Below are 18,192 nucleotides of genomic sequence, written 5' to 3' on the forward strand. Positions count from 1 at the left end.
TGCTGCTGTTTGAACAGGCTATTGACACTCACCCTCCAAGCTCATTTCTGTGAACATTGGTGGCACCCTGATATAAGTCAAAGAATAGCATTGTTAGAGATCCCTCAATTCAAAGCCTAAGTCTACTCATGAACTTGTGCTTTGAGTCTTCGAATAAGCAAACAAGTGAACAATAAATAGGAGCAAAATTGTGAGGACAGGGGGGATGAGTTTGAAAGTATATTCTGTGCAAAAGGAAGAGATCTTTAACACTATGAAATGGCTACACCTGACTGCAAGATTCTATGTTGAACTCCAACCCTTTACACCAAGACACATACATCTCCAAAATCATTTGCAATGAAATGTAAACCACTCAAGACGACAGTCCCGCAGGAAGCAAGCCCAGTCATTAAAACAATCAGGCAGAGGGCAGGAAAGCTTGATATTCGTCTGATGACAAGAAAATACAGTCAATCAGGCAGGATAGCCACACAGTGGGAGGTTAGCAGTCACTGGGGCATCGGATGGGAGGTGTTAACGGGAGGGGAGGGCAGAAGGGGGAATTGGTAGAGGATGGCAACCCTTGGCTCTAATGTAGAAGCATTCCAAAACACAGTCTAAGCAACATCAAATGATGTGTGGCTCTTGCAGCTCCGTCACATGCAATTATCAGCGCTTGGAAACAAAAACTGAACTGACACTGTGGCATTAGACTGGCAGCAATGGCTGAACACGTGTCTGTAGGTCTTCGAGCTTGGAAGGTGGGGGTAGAGTTAGAGGGCGATATAACTCACTCTGAAAAGAACTGGGCTGAAACTGCTCGTCAATGTTAATTAAATTTTTAATATGCTGCCACATTCAAGACTTCTAGTCCATAATTAATTAAAACCATTTATGGAAGGAGATGGAAATTGGAATTTAAGTACAACCGCGCAGTCCGCAGGAACATACAAAGATTGCATTATTCCACGCTAGTGATTCATTAGACAGACCAGCATGTAACTCAACACTCTCAGCACACAAGGTTAAAATTCCTCTGCACTAAAGGCACACTGCACTTCCAAACAAATTGTCAACTATTTTCATGCTCTATGTGTCAGCCAAAGTCTGAGGATGTATTATCCAACTGAAGGTCACTTTTCCCCTGGGCACAGATCAGAGTGTCGTGGTTTTCTGTAAACAGCACTGACCATTTGAGACATATTCAGGTTCTGTTGACAAAATTGCTACACTCTAATGTTCTTTTTGTTGTCTTTTGGTGCAGTTAATTAAGGATGCCTGATAATCTGACAACCAATGTATTTCTTAAATGCAGAGTTTCCTTTTAATCTTTTAGGGAATAGATATGTTGCTTGCCCACCTTTACTTGGCCCTGAGCAGGAGCTGGTCACGGGATAACATGATCCGCTTCACCAAGAGACAACTCTTACAGAAACATTTGATAAGTAAGGACATTCTCCAAAGACAATGTGAGGGCCTCTTAAGACAACCTAATAGCTTCAAGCGCTCTTACTGATGTTGGAGCTTTCTCCCTTCTGGGGGGAACATGTAAACTGCACGTAGACAGTCACCCAAGGGTGGAATCGAACCCAGGTTCCTGGCGCTGGGAGACAGCAGTGCTAACCAATGAGCCAACATGGAGGACTTCTGCCAGCTTGAATGATGTTCGAGAAATCCTTTAAAGGAATCCTGCTGCTGCAATCCTTCAATTACTACCCCCTGCCAATTCCCCCAGTCTTTTCCCTCCACTTCACAGAAGATTTTGCAGTAACTTAATTTTATAATTTCTGCTAACTTGCATCTGGCAGAACATCACATAGCAGAACTCTTGTAAAAGCATCAAATTTAGGTCATGGGATAACAAGGTGTAGAGCTGGATGAACACAGCAGGCCAAGCAGCATCAGTGGAGCAGGAAGGCTGACGTTTCGAGCCTAGACGCTTCTTCATTTTACTGAAGAAGGGCCTAGGCCGGAAACATCAGCCTTCCTGCTCCACTGATGCTGCTTGGCCTGCTGTGTTCATCCAGCTCTACACCTTGTCATCCCAGATTCTCTAGCATCTGCAGTTCCTACTATCTCTGAAACAAATTTAGGTCACGTGCAGGAAGTTACATTGGAGTAAGCCAAGCTCGAACAAATGATTCGCTGAGGACCAGAGAGGTCAGAAGAGAGCAAAGTGGACAGGGAAGAAAAGAGACAAAGACCAATAAGATTGAAACGAGGCTGGAGAAAGGAGAGTGAGGAAGTTGGGAGATGATAAGAGGGAAGAGAGAGATGAAGTATGAGAGAGGTGAAGAGAAAGGGGACAGAGAGGGGAGAAGAAAAAATGAGCAAGAAGAGATTGAGAGAAAAAGGAGGAGAATGAGCATAAAGGGGAAAGATATAGAAGGGAAATAAGAGAGAAGGCGAGAAAAATAAAGGGAAAGATAACACAAAAGAGAGGGAGTGAGAGAAGGAGAAAGTGTGTAAATGGAAGGGAAAGAAAGAGAGTGTAATACAGGCAATTATTATCACAGTATCAAAGGCAGAAAATAAATGACCCCTACAAATGCACATAGGATAGCTGCAGGCAGATGATGTACTACAGCAATAAGACATGTCTGGCTCATGGAGAAATCAGAACGTCAGTGCTTCTTTCCTGCCTCAACAGAATAGCGCAATGTTCGTTATAACTGTGTGCACAGACCAGTCTACAACCTCTTAGGATTTGCTACAGTCAATTGTCAGGCGTATGGCTCATCGCCGACTTCCTTGTTTCTGTTGAAAATTACTCCTGGTCTATTCCAAGCTTCTTTTAGTGGTTCTTGCAGAGAAATGTGCACACATATTTAATGGTCAAATTATAGGATGGAGAAGGTTGTCAACACATCAGTTTGAGGTTTTACATCATTGCAACCTTAATTTGTCTGGAATAAAGCACAAACAGGCATTGGGAGTTGTATTATTTGAAGTTGGCCATTCAAACATGCCTGGGTGAGTGCACAAAAACAACATTCAAATAACCCTCCAACAGTCAGGCAAAGCAGACCACTTGATCAGCACCCACTGCACACACTTAAACAATCACTCCCTCCACTAACAGTGCACAGTGACAACCATACACACCATCTACAAGATGCACTGCAGTAGCTTTCCTCGATAGCACCCTTCAAATCCACAACCTGTACCACTCCAAAAGACAAAGGCAACAGATTCTCCACCTTCAGATTCCCCTCCAAGCCACACACAGACCTGAGTTGGAACTATATCGGCATTTCTGCACTGTTGTTGAAACAAAATCCTGGAACTCACTACCAAACAACACTGTCAAAGGAATGGGGTAAAAAGGTTCAGGAAAATGGCTGAGGTGTTGGGCTTAAAAATGATATCTCCAAACTGGACCATTAAGGGTTAATTGTTATGGGTTAATTGGACATGACAGTCAGCAATTGAAGCAAATGCTGCATTGAAAACGTCCCTGACAGGCAACAATGCGGTGTGAGATCCACCTGTTTCGTATGTACATCAGTGGTTTGAGCTAACCATACACACATACTATAAATTAAATAAATTAGCTATATATTGAGGTGCATACATCTTCTGGTCAGATCTTAAATAGCCTGTTCGGTTCTTACAGTCTAATACAATGGTTCACCATAAACTTGGCAAGGGAAGACAGGGATAGATGATAACCCAACCAGCAATGCCCATCTCCTCAGTGTGAAGAAAGGGCACAAGGGTGTTCAAGTGAATATCATAAAATTGGTGGTTATTTCAATTGCTGAGCATATCAAAGCTGACACTGTAACATGTCAGCTCTATAGCAGAGTGGATGGTATACATCAATAAAATGCTGATATGAACGCTGGCTGATGTTGTTGGAGATGGAAAGTTAATGAAAGCAGTTTCTGCAGAGTCTGTTCTGAGACACAGCTGGATTGGAATAAAATGTGCCAATTGCATCTTCTGACCTGCCCTCCCTCCTCAGGATAGATGTGTACCTGAGCCAGCCCGCAATTTACTCGTTCGACATGAATGTGCTTTTCAGTTTCACTTAGTGGCTTTTAGTGCTCTGGAACATTCCGTCATTATGTCAATGAGCAGTTTAAAGCTCCATTTCATCCAACTTCCTTTTCTTTTCATTTCAACACAGAAATCAATAATGTTACCCTTCCAGAAAAACAAAACTGACAATATATGAAAAAATAAATTGGAATCAACTTCAGTCATGACATTTTAAGGTGGAAGGTTTGATGAATCAAAGTTAGCCCAATTGCTTTTCTGATCCATTGTGCTCAGACCTCAGTTCATCAGTCACATTGCATTTACTTTGCCTGAACAACATCAGACTCATTAACTGGGCTTTTTCTCATGTTCAGAACAGAGTTCAATGTTGTGTCCTGTCTCAGGGCAAGCATACAATATACCTTTAAGGGATAGACACATTACATCGTCACCATAGCACGCGACTAGATGGTATAAAAGATTTCCATCGGTGTTTTACAAATTGCCTACTTTCAGCCCAGGCACAGAAGTGGCTATGTTTATAATTATAGATACAGATACAAGGATCTGCGGTAAAAGTTTATTATATGCTTCAGTACGCCATTCTCTTTTTTTCCTTTTTGAAACCTTAAAGTGTGGAAGCAGGCCATTTAGCCCTTCGCGTCTACACTGACCCTCCAACAAGTATCCCACCCCTACCCTATCCCTGTGAACCTGCATTTCCCATGGCCAATCCACCTAACCTGCATATCTCTGGACTGTGCGAGGAAACTGGAGCACCCAGAGGAAAGCCGTGCAGACACGGGGAGAACGTGCAATCTCCACACAGACAGTCGGCCGAGGTTAGAATTGAACCCAGCTCCGTGGCACTGTGAGGCAGCAATGCTAGCCACTGAGCCACCGTGCCACCCTGAACCAACTTGTATCTTATGGGAGCTAGCCTCAAATATGAATACCCTGCTGAAGGTAAAAAGCCCATTTCCACGCCTGCAGCAGCTCTTGCGGGCAGAATAGATCGGGGTTAGCTGCGGTGGGTATTCACAGGAGATGGCTACCCGCTTGTTCCAACAACATGTTGCTTGGTAACATTGGATGGGGAATTTCATTAAGAATGAGAAAGTGTGGACAACATCACATTAGAAAAATGAATTGGAAATTTTAAACAGTTTTGGAAGATTGCCAGACCCAAAAAAGGGCTATTTGTCCTTTACAGGTGAAAGGAAACCCAAGATGACATGGAGTCTGAAATAATTTGTTTCTCTGTACCTTTCGAGTCAACATGGCAAATGGTATTTCACACTGGATGGTTACAGAGGAGTGAGCTCCATTTGCTGGATATCACCTGACATTATTTCTGTATGTTATTCAAGACATGGGCCAAGGCATTGGTAACAGAATGCATGGAAAATCTTATCATTGAAGAGCACATTCTATCAACTTAGGATTTCCTGAAATGGTTTGCAATCAGTGATGCATCCTTTGAAGTGTAGGCACTTGCTTATGTAGGAAGTCCAGCTATCACAGTGGCTCAGTGGTTAGTACTGCTGCCTGGGACCTGGGTTTGATTTCACCCTCGGGTGACTGTCTGTGTGGAGTTGGCACATTCTCCCCATGTCTGCGTGGGTTTCCTCTGAGTGCTCTGGTTCACTCCCACAGTCCAGAGATGTGTAGGTTATCTGGATTGACCATGCTAAATTATGCATAGTGTGCAGGTTAGGTGGGAAATGCAGGGTTACAGTGATGGGTAGGCTTCTGGGTGGGATGCTCTTTGAAGGTGCAACGTGGACCTGATGGGCCGAATGGCCTGTTTCCACACTGTAGGAATTCTATGGCACCTCTCAGGGTAATATCCTAGGCCCAAACATCTTCAGCTGCTTCATCAATGAACTTCCCTCCATCATAAGGTCAGGAATGGGATGTTTGCCAATGATTGTACAATTTACAATCCCTTAGATACTTAAGCAGTCCGTCTTCAAACGCAACAAGGTCTGGGCAATATCAAGGTTTGGGCTGACAAGTGGCAAGTAACACTTGTACCACATAAATGCCAGGTAATGACCATCTCTGTTAAGAGAAAATCTAACCATCACCCCTTGACATTCAATGTGTTACTATCATTGCATTCTCCACTATCGATATCCTGGGGGTTACCAAGATAACAAAGTTTGGAGCTGGATGAACACAGCAGGCCAAGCAGCATCTCAGGAGCACAAAAGCTGACATTTCGGGCCTAGACCCTTCATCAGAGAGGGGGATGGGGAGAGGGTTCTGGAATACATAGGGAGAGAGGGGGAGGCGGACTGAAGATGGAGAGAAAATAATATAGGTGGAGAGGAGAGTGTATGTGGGGAGGTAGGGAGGTGATAGGTCAGTCCAGGGAAGACGGACAGGTCAAGGAGGTGGGATGAGGTTCGTAGGCAGAAAATGGAGGTGCGGCTTGAGGTGGGAGGAAGGGATGGGTGAGAGGAAGAACAGGTTCGGGAGGCAGAGACAGGCTGGGCTGGTTGTGTGATGCAGTGGGGGGAGGGGACGAACTGGGCTGGTTTTGGGACGCAGTGGGGGAAGGGGAGATTTTGAAGCTGGTGAAGTCCACATTGATACCATTGGGCTTCAGGGTTCCCAAGCGGAATACGAGTTGCTGTTCCTGCAACCTTCGGGTGGTATCATTGTGGCATTGCAGGAGGCCCAGGATGGACATGTCGTCTGAGGAATGGGAGGGGGAGTTAAAATGGTTCGAGACCGGGAGTTGCAGTTGTTTATTGTGAACTGAGCAGAGGTGTTCTGCAAAGCGGTCCCCAAGCCTCCGCTTGGTTTCCCCAATGTAGAGGAAGCCACACTGGGTACAATGGATACAGTATACCAACTGCACCTCCCAGTCGCGAACCAATTTAACTCCCCCTCCCACTCTTTAGACGACATGTCCATCATGGGCCTCCTGCAGTGCAACAATAATGCCACCCCAAGGTTGTAGGAACAGCAACTCATATTCCGCTTGGGAACCCTGCAGCCCAATGGAATCAATGTGGACTTCACCAGCTTCAAAATCTCCTCTTCCCCCACCGCATCCCAAAACCAGCCCAGCTCATCCCCTCCCCCCACTGCAACCCAAAACCAGTCCAGCCAGTCTCCACTTCCCTAACCTGTTCTTCCTCTCACCCATCCCTTCCTCCTACCTCAAGCCGCACCTCCATTTCCTACCTACTACCTCATCCCGCCTCCTTGACCTGTCCATCTTCCCTGGACTGACCTATCCCCTCCCTACCTCCCCACCTATACTCTCCTCTCCACCTATCTTCTTTTCTCTCCATCTTCGGTCCGCCTCCCCCTCTCCCCCTATTCATTCCCGAACCCTCTCCCCATGCCCCTCTCTGATGAAGGGTCTACACCTGAAACGTCAGTTTTTGTGCTCCTGAGATGCTGCTTGGCCTGCTGTGCTCATCCAGCTTCACACTTTATTATCTTGGATTCTCCAGCATCTGCAGTTCCCATTATCTCCTGGGGGTTACCATTGACCAGAAACTCAACTAGGCTTGGCACACACATAGATTGGCTACAAGAGCACATCAGAGGCGAGGAATACTGTGGTGAATAATTTACCTCTTGACTCCCTAAAGCCTGTGCATCGTCGACAAGGCACAAGTCAGGAATATGATGGAATACACCCTTCTCGCCTGGACAGGTGCAGCTCCAACATTCAAGAAACTTGACACCTTCCAGGACAAAGCAGCATGCTTGATTGGTCCCATATCCTTTCCCACGACTACTGACACTCAGTAGCAGCACTCTGTACTATCTACAAGATGCACTGCAGAAATTCACCAAAGACTCTCAGACAGCACCTTCCAAATCCACTACCAATTCCATCTAGGACAAGCATAGCAAATACATGGGAACACCACCACATGCCAGTTCCCCTCCGAGCCACTCAGCATCCTGACTTGGAAATATATCACTGTTTTTTTTTCCACTGTTGCTAGGTCAAAAGACTGGAATTCCCTCCCTAACAGCATTGTGGGTCAACCTACAGCATGCGGATTGCAGTGGTTCAAGAAAGCAGCTCACCACCACCTTCTCAAGGGCAACCAGGGACGGGCAATAATGCTGACCCAGATAGTGATGGCCCACGTCCCACAACTGAATAAAAATAAACATAAGAACACACACACAGTAACATGACAATGACTAGAAAATCTGTTTTTTTTTGTTTGCTTTCATGATACTTATTGTGGGAATAAATCCCAGCCAGATTAGCAAGAAGAATGTCCATGATTACACGTGGGATTTTTTGCATCGAGCTGAGAGGGTTAAATGTTTCATCTTAATTACAATACCTCAGGCAGTGTAGCACTCTATATGTCGTCCCCTGCTGTGGGATTTGAACCCCTGAACTACCAGGCAATATATCTCATAAATTTCACTTCTGAGGGTAGGAGATAATAACTTGCAGAAACTATCCTGATGTATCAATGGATTTCCCCTTAGACACAGAACCTTTTCATCATGTTTGTGCAGAAATGACCAAGTTTCTGCATTCAAAGGACAAGCAACAGCTAACACTGCTGGAGAGACTCGGAGAGAGAGAGAGAGAGCACCAAAAGATGAAAGCGCCATGTGAAGAAATTTCAGTGAGAAATGCAAAAACGTTCCAAATGAAAATTCAAACACAGAAAGCACAATTGCAGTATTATACTGAACGCTGAATTTAATGGAAGTGATGGACATTGAGCGAAGAAAAAAAACAACACTGAACGGTTTGTGTCTTGTATTTTATAGCTGTACTAGCATGATAGATTTTCATACAGCTCCTGGTCCGTTATTAATTGGTGGGTTTTCAGTGATGGTAGCTATACCCATATTTAAAGCCCACCTCTAGCTGCCCGCAGTGAATTGTATTGAATTATTTATTGTCACTTGCAGTGAATAATACGGTAAGATATAGTGAAAAGCTCCAACTGTTTCCGCAATACAGTGCCATTATGGATGGTCTGAGAATAAAAAGAGTAAAAAGAAAGTTTTTGTTCCACTGCCTCCAGGATGACTCTGAGCCGGCTCACCAAAGACATCTGCACTGCCAGCCCTCTTGCGCCATCTTGCACCATCTGTGCCAGGTCCACCAACATAGGTGTCGCCACTCTTCAGGAGCCTTGCCACGGGGCTCATATCACTGTCACCAAGTCCCGTGCTTAACACATAATCGCCCCACATACGGGAATTCCCGATTGCAATCCGTCGCCACCTTGCCAATAACCAGGGGTCCCTGCTCCAGGCCTGCAATCAGCGGTGCCTGCCCGCACTGCCACCTTGATGATGCCAGGAGTTCCCACTCTAGGTCCACCACATCCAGGAGTCCCTGGCTCTGCTGGCGACCACCTCGCCAAGAGCCTCGCTCTGGCTGCCTTCACCCAAGGTGTTGTCTTGCCAGTGCCGCCATCTTGAAGCGTGCACAGCAGCTGCTGGCCCTACGTGAGGACATCCCTGATGCCATTGCCATGGTTTCTGACTGCCAGGAAGCAGCTGCCAGTCTTCACGTGGCCCGTGCTCACTGCAATGTCAATCCGGGTGACTCACACGCCAAAAAGATAATCCAGGAAAGAAAAGCAGAAATAAAAAGAATAAAAAGTGAAAGAAAACAGATGGGAGTGGGTGAGCCCCAGGCAAGAGCCCAGACACAACACTGCTACTCCCTCCTGGAAGCAGTGCAGTGGTTTCAGGCACTTGAAGAGTTTGAGTAACAGGCTGAGGTCCAGTTCCTGTTCCTATCTCAGCCATAGATAACAAGGTGTAGAGTTGCATGAACACAGCAGGCCAAGCAGCATCATAGGAGCAGGGAAGCTGACGTTTTGGGCCTAGGCCCCTCTTCAGAAATTTCTGAAGAAGGGCCTAGGCCCGAAACATCAGGTCTCCTGCTCCTATGATGCTGCTTGGCCTGCAGTGTTCATCCAGCTCTACACTTTGTTATCTCAGATTCTCCACCATCTGCAGTTCCTACTGCTTATGTCAACCGTCTTGTGTGGAAATGTTGTTCAGTGCAGAAAATACAACAAATGCAGACTAGCGTGGTGGCTTGTCTGACAGATATCAGGATGCCATTTAGGAGTTTGCGACAAACCAAAAGCTTTTGTCGTCATTTCCTGATGCCAGTCTGTTGTTTCCAGCATGCACTGAGAGACCACTTACTTACTGATTTTCAATCATGAAGGAGCCACGGGTTTCCATGAAAGACACTTGGAACATTGAAGGCAATGCCAGGGGCTCATGTCTTTGGAGTGTTCTGCCAGTCATGTCTAAAATAGACCAGCAGGTGAAGCAAAGTGATAATGGGAACTGCAGATGCTGGAGAATCCAAGATAATAAAATGTGAGGCTGGATGAACACAGCAGGCCCAAGCAGCATCCTGAGATGCTGCTGGGTCTGCTGTGTTCATCCAGCCTCACATTTTATTATTAAGGTGAAGCAAAGGGCAGTTTTCAACCTTAAAAGCTCCAACACGCAGCCACAATCAGCAGCTCTCACTGCACAATGGACGGTTCCTGCTTATTATTTCACGTTTGGAGTGCACTCTAATGAGTACAGTTCATTTTTAATACACGAATTATTTCAAACATCAATTCAGAATGCGTAAACATTTTTGCATTAATTCAGCTTTAATTGGCCAATTTGCTCTCATAACAAGCGTTGTTGCAAAACAATCTGACCCAGATCTGAAAGATTAAAACATCCTGTAAAAGCCAACACATGAGAATTGTTAAGAATGATATTTACTTGTTCACATCACCCATTTGGATCTTTGCAGCTCTTAAAAAGGTGAATCCTGCTCTCTGTGTTTAAATAGGTTTCCAGTGGATGCTTCTGTTGCTGGTCATGAATGCCTCTGTTGGCATTGCAGAGATTTGACTGCTCTGCGCTAACCCTCTACTAATTTTGCATTTATGGGCCTTATATCATACTAATGTACCTATCACAGCAACTTTATTCAGAACTGCAGATCATCCAGTTTAAATCTGAGCAAGGTGAAGAACTTTGAATATGGGAAAAGAAAAGCAGACTTTGTGTATCATTGTCAGCTGTTTATCTCTAGCATTAGAAAGTTAGGCAGTTCTGAACAGTTTGATTAGAAAAGTAGGTCAATCATAATTTCTATTTAAAAAATGGACCAAAAGAGTGGGCACTGCAGGGGATAGGGTGCTTTATTTCCCCATGAGAAGAAAGAAAGCAAAAAGGGGAAAAAATCTCGGCAGTTATGATTCCATTATTTCCCACTCCCAGACTTAGAGTTCCACTACCTTGAATCAGTATTCAACAACCTTTTGTCATCCAACCATCCTGAGAGACTAATTGGAACAGTCTTAAAGAAAAACTGCATTAGTGCAATGCTTTTCACAAGTTCAGGGCATCTCAAAGCAATCAAAGCCAATGAAATACTTTCTGAATTGTAGTCACCACTGTAAAGTAGAAAACAGCAAACTACTGCAAGCAACAATCTAACCATGTTTTGCCCATGAAAACACAAATTTTGATTGCATTATGATAACTGTTGAGCTCAATGACATTCAAAAAGAAAGTCAGAATTCCATTTAATAGTTAAAAACAGTAACACTACTGAAACTTATATTTTAAAACCTGTACTGCAACAGATGACCAAAACACCATTGATTAAGCATTATTATGAAAGACAACTTAGATTTTGAACTACAAAAAGGATCATTTGCCTTTTAAACTTACCCACACATTGCACATTCCATGCACATTGTAAACCATATGCAGTAGCTCCAACCCTACAATGGATTTGTATTTCCATGTTTTACATTCTAGCAGCTTCAAGTGGCCCTCTCCAGGTACTTACCTCAATTTTTATAGTTTCCTAATCCACCAGGAGTAGTAAAGTCTATCTCAATGGATTTTCTTCCCCGACCATGTCGAGACAAATCTCCTGCAATCTTTATATCTCTATGCCTATGAAATTCATCTCTTCAACTAGAGTTGGTCTCATACCACAGCCAGTTCACAAAGTCAAGTGATAATGGGAACTGCAGATGTTGGAGAATCCAAGATCATAAAATGTGAGACTGGATGAACACAGCAGGCCCAGCAGCATCTCAGGAGCACAAAAGCTGACGCTTTGGGCCTAGACCCTTCATCAGAGAGGGGGATGGGGTGAGGGTTCTGGAATAAATAGGGAGAGAGGGGGAGGCACACCGAAGATGGAGAGAAAAGAAAATAAGTGGAGAGGAGAGTATAGGTGGGGAGTTAGGGAGGGGATAGGTCAGTCCAGGGAAGACAGACAGGTCAAGGAAGTGGGATGAGGTAAGTAGGTAGGAGATGGAGGTGTGGCTTGGGGTGGGAGGAAGGGATGGGTGTGGTGCAGTCGGTGGAGGGGACGAACTGGGCCCAGTTCGTCCCCTCCCCCCACTGCACGACACAACCAGCCCAGCTCTTCCCCTTCACCCACTGCATCCCAAAAGTTTAGGGAGGCAGAGACGGGCTGGACTGGTTTTGGGATGCAGTGGGTGGAGGGGAAGAGCTGGGCTGGTTGTGTCGTGCAGTGGGGGGAGGGGACGAACTGAACTGGTTTTGGGATGCGGTGGGGAACTAAAAAAAATTATACAGGTTTTAATCAAACAGAGACACAAAAAAGGAGTGGGTTGGAGGTGATGTTGGTGGTAGGAAAGAGCGCAGAGGGGCAAAATCAAATGATGTTACAAAGGGGGAATTGGGCAGGTCTGACTCTACGTTGTGGATAAGTGATTGGAAGCTCATCTCAGAGTCACATATGACACCACCGAGTGCGCAAACAGGCTCCAGCCTCTGACAGACGCCAGGAAAAGGAATCTGTGGCCAGGAAGCGTAGTTTGTTTTGGGTTTGAAGATAATGGTTTGCAATACAGAATAGAATCACGACAAAAGGGAGATGAAAAATCGAGCACAATATCGGATTCCTCATATAACGAAAATATAATAACAATGACGTGATTGCAAGCTTTCAGGATCTCTGCCATATATTCATTAAGTGGTAATGGAAAACAATGTTGCATTGTTTGGATACAAGTGCATTTTTACAGTAGAAACATTAGAAAAAAAATTATACTGCAATATAGACAGATTAGAGAGAAGTTAAAAATAGTCTTCTGAACTTAAGTTGATGAAAGCTCCGTTAAGCCGATGGTTATGGATCTGTGCCGTTCTTTGCATTAAATCTGTCAGTGCTGGAATTTCACAGAATCTCAAACAGGGCTTTGGGTCAGCTTGGATTGAGGTGAAGTCCAAGACAAATATACAGCTATTATCACAATTCTCCAGCACAAAATAGCCACGAAACATTTGGAAGCAAACAAGACCCCATTTTCTGTTGTCAAAATTGGTTCTGCACCAACAGAATATACAGATGCAAAGACGGCATTCTGAAAAGATTCAACACTGACCAGTGGGCCGTCTAAAAACTGGATTGAGGCCATTGGCTGTTGTGTGTGAGCAGTCCTTCCACCTCTCTGGAAGAAACTTGTGAAAATGGCAAAGGAAATGAGAATGCTTCTTGGCCTGTAGCAATGTAGAACCAATGAGAGAAAGGAGAAAAATTGGGTTTCTGATATACAGCGGAAGGGGCAGTATGGTGACTCAGTGGTTAGGCCTCAAGTGCCAGAGACCCAGGTTCGCAGATGAGTGTCTGTGTGCAGTTTGCACGTTCTCCCTCTGTCTGTGTAGGTTTCCTCCAGGTGCTTTGGTTTTCTCCACAGTTCAAACAAGTGCAGGTTAGGTGGATTGGCCATGCTAAATTGTCCATAGTGCCCAGGGATGCGCAAGCTGGGTGGGTTAACCATGGGAAATGCAGGGTTACGGTGATAGGGGGTTGGGTTTGGGTGGGATACTCTTTGGAAGGTCAGTGTGAGCTCAATGGGTCGCATGGTCTGCTTCCATTCTGTGGGGATTCTACGAACTGAATTATCAGTGAGGAGGACCTGATCTTCAAACTTTACATGAGATAAATCAAAATATCTTCCAGCCACACTCTGATAAATGAGCACATATTAGAAATCAGCATTTAGCATACAAGAGCAGCTACAGCTAAATGCATTGTTACTGTTGATTACTGGCTTTAGATATGTAGAAGAAGTACATCCAACAGATTTTCATGTAGGCAGTGTGGTATTCTGCAAAGCTGCATTTGGTCAGTTGATGAGGACACTACTTCTACAACCTCCTCTTAAACAAGCAGATCTCTGATCTCCTACAACTCAGGCCTTTGTGTGCAAGCCTTACTCCTTTGACTCCATTGCTGGTCAAGCATTTAGCCATTTCCAACCTGAGGTTTGGAATTCATTCCAGAGACCTCTTTATCCCTGTCTCCTCCTATAAGATACTTCTCAAACACTTTCTTTCACTCAGTATGGCTCCCTGTTTGATTCTGCTCCTCTGACATGCCTTGGGGCTTGGTAGCTGTGGCAAAGGCACTATACAAATGCAACTTTGATTACAGATGACAAGTCAATGTGAAGTGTACAGAATCTGTTAGTTCGTGCCAGTTTTAGCAGCTCTGCTGATAGGTTCCTAAAGATTAGCCTTTAGGATCATCCAGACACTTGACTGCATTTACTTAATCCTGGAAAGCATCATTTTGGTCCACTTATCAATAACATTCACACTCGGAGAGAAACAAAAAATGTTGCCAAACCAGAAGTTTGTTGATTTAACAAAACAGAAATAAATCAAGAGTTAAAGAAAAATCTGCTCTCATAAAGACAGATCAGAATATCTGTTTATTTGACAATCATCCAGGACTCTAAGGGCAGAGATCTTCACCTCGTCATTGAGCTAGCTAGGAAAACACATTGCATTGAACGGAACTAATTACAATGGGAAACAAAAACACTTGTCAATAGAAGGGTGACAACTGATAGTCAGCATGTGACATTGCTGTGTTGCTGTTGCCAGGTCTATTTAAGTCACCGTAAACCTTTAGGCTCCTTGTGTCTTCGAAACAGCAGCAGCTTTCCTGAATAAAATACTATATCAAAGTCATTAGATTTCTGACAGCCTGGAACAGTGGCAAGGCCAGATTTGAAACAATAGCTGGTTGAAAATAGGCCACATAAGAATCTATGCATGAGGTTTTTCTGTACTTGGGATGAAAATCTAATGTCTCATTTAGTTAAAGAACTAAGCAAAACAAAGGTCATTTTAAAAAATTTAAAAATGCAATCAAAGTTCAACAATGAAGAGAAGGAACACTTGCACTCAAACAGGGAAGTTGGTGCTTAATCGTACAAATTGATTGCTTTGGTTTTGTGTGAATTATAATGGCACTTTTACTTCACACTTAATTTTCAACCTTTTGACTGAGGCGGTCAGTCATATCCAGGAAAGTTGAGTTGTGTGTGCACGTGCTCTGTTTTATCTGTCCAGAAAATAAGAACAGGAGGCCAATCAGTCCTTGAACTTCTTCCACTGTTCAATTACATCATGACTGTTCTCTGATTTAACTCCAAAAGCCCAACTTGCTTCAATAAGACTCTTATAAAATCTCAATCACCTTCCAAACTGGTGATCACTACTATTTAGATAAACAAGGAGAACTGACTCATGGGAGCACCACCTTAAAATCACTCACTATACGTACTTGGAACTATATCGCTGCTTCTTTGCTGCTGAGTCAGATCCTTCAAACTCCCTCCCTGACAACACTGTGATGTCCTACACCACATCAAAAGCAGACGTTCAAGAAGGCAGTTCATGACCTTTTTCTCAAGCGCAGATAGGGATGAACAATAAATATGCATTCCAAACTCAAACAGACAAAAAGGATTGATCTCCCACCTCGATAGGTTTTGAGGGGAAGAGCTTTCCAATGCTTTCAGCAACCTTTGTTCAAGAAGTACGTCTGGAACAGCCTAGCTCTGATTTCAAGGTTACACGCTCCTTGAGCTGCAATAGGATGAAACTGACATTGAGGGTCCTGAGCTCGCTGGGCCTGACATCAGTGAGTTCCAGCTGGTTTCAGAGCTCCATGTGTAGAAATTGCATTGTAAATGCATGTTTTGCAATGAGTTCGGAAACCACCCCATCTATCAGCATCACTGAGAGCACTTTCACTGCCCAAACTGCCAGCAATTCAGCAAGGCAGCCCCTTTCGCAAGTTCAATAAACAATGATCAGCAAATGTCGACTTTGTCACCAACATCCCATGAGTTTTTTTTTACAAAAACACATTGCAAAACATTGAAATTTCTTTTACCAAGATAAAGATCTTTTACCGCATGACTGTCAACCGGAATTGCCACTGAACATATTCTTGGACTATAATCACACAAGATGTCCAAGTACTGGACTGTTTTCCTCTATTTCCAAAATTTGTTTAATTAAGAAATTGAAGTATTTAAAGAAACACCATTTTCAATGTCCCTGGATTTTTCTCTCACAATCTTCAATCCTCAAGGAATTCCAGAGAAATCCGAGAAGGTTGGAAATCCTACTCTAAGCCATGTTGATTACAGTTCAGCCACATGAAGGCCCACAGCAGAAATTTGCAATCCTGAGTAGACATCATCCTCAAATGCAGGGATAGCTGATGATGGTAACTGACAATGGTGGGCTTACAATGGAAGTTAGACAAGTACATGAATAAAAAAGGAGCAGAAGGACGTGCTGATAAAGTGAAGATGAGGAAGGTATGAGGACTCATACGAAGTATAAATAGCAGCTTACCCTAGTTGAGCAGAATGGCCTGTTTCTGTGCTGTAAATTCAACATAATTCTACACAGGAGTCAGGAAATATATCCTGTACGATGAAACATTGAGAAGGCCATGATGAGACTGAGCTGGCAAAAACCAATTCTATCATACTCCCATATAAAAAAACCTGAAGAGTTCTGAGGAATGGTCACTGGACCCGAAACATTAACTCTGTTTTTCCCTTTGCAGATGCTGCCAGACCTGCTGAGCTTTTCCAGCATCTTTGTTTTTGTTCTATCATACCCTTTCTGGATAGAAACACAAAAAAAAAGGAATTAGGAGTAGGCCATTCAGCCCTTTGAGCCAGCTCTGCCATTATGATCGTGCTGGTCATCCAACTCAAGTACCCTGTTCCCTCTTTTAACTATACTGTTTCATCCCTTTCACTGCAGGAACTATGCTTGTCTCCTTCTTGAAAATATTCAATGTATTGGCCCCAGCTGATTTCTTTGGCAGTGAATTCCACAGGCTCACCACTCTCTGCGTGAAGGAATCTCTCCTCATCTAAGTCCTAAATGGCCTACCCATATCTTTACATTATCATTCCTGGTTCTGAACTCCCCACTCCTCAGAAATATCCTTTCTTGGGTTTACTCTGCCTATCCCAGTTAGAATTTTACAGGTGTTTCGGATGCACCCGCCCCCCACCCCCAATCTGCTGAACTGCACTGAATACAGTTCAAATTGATCTTGACTCTCTTCATACAACAATCCTGTCATCCCAGGAATCAGTCAATTTCAACCTCAACATTGGATTGAATATTTCATGGTATTATTTCAAGAAATTCAGTAGCAGTGCCCAAGTATGAATACAGTGTAGGTCAATATTTTTCTCTCAGCTTTGCTTAACAATTCCAGATTATCAGAGGGTATTTGGGATGTTTTTGTCTGCACAATGATATTGGGGCTACAAGAGTTAAAGTGTGGGGCAGGCTGCAAAAACTTGGCTTAATTCCCAAATTTAGAAGATTAGGGAGTTTACAAATTGATCTGCTTAAAATGATTTGATGAGGTATATGAAGAGAAACTATTTTTTTCTGGTCATACAGTCTGAAATAAGGGAATATAATGTTAAACTTAGAGCTAGGCTGTTCAGGTTGATGTCAGAAAGCATTTCTTCACCCACTGCAGAGTTGAATCCTGAAATTGGGACCTCACCCCCACCAACTCAAACCCCCTCAAAAAGCTGTTAAATGTGAGGATCAACTGAAAATCTCAAATCTGAGTTTATTTATTTAGGTAAGGGTAGTAAGGAATACAGAATCAAGTTAGGAAATCTATTTTTTAAAAATTCATTCACGGGACCTGGGAATCTCTGGCTACATTAACATTGATTGTTCATCGATAATCACCTTTGACTACCAGCGAAGATAGTGAGAAGCATTTTTTGAATCACTGCATGTTCTGAAATGCAGAAACACCACATGAAAGGAATTTCCAGGATTTTGCCCCAGTTGACAGTGAAGGAATAATGATAAATATTTCTGAGTCAGGATCATGTG

This window comes from Stegostoma tigrinum, unplaced genomic scaffold (genome assembly GCF_030684315.1).
Source record: "Stegostoma tigrinum isolate sSteTig4 unplaced genomic scaffold, sSteTig4.hap1 scaffold_137, whole genome shotgun sequence".
NCBI lineage: Eukaryota > Metazoa > Chordata > Chondrichthyes > Orectolobiformes > Stegostomatidae > Stegostoma > Stegostoma tigrinum.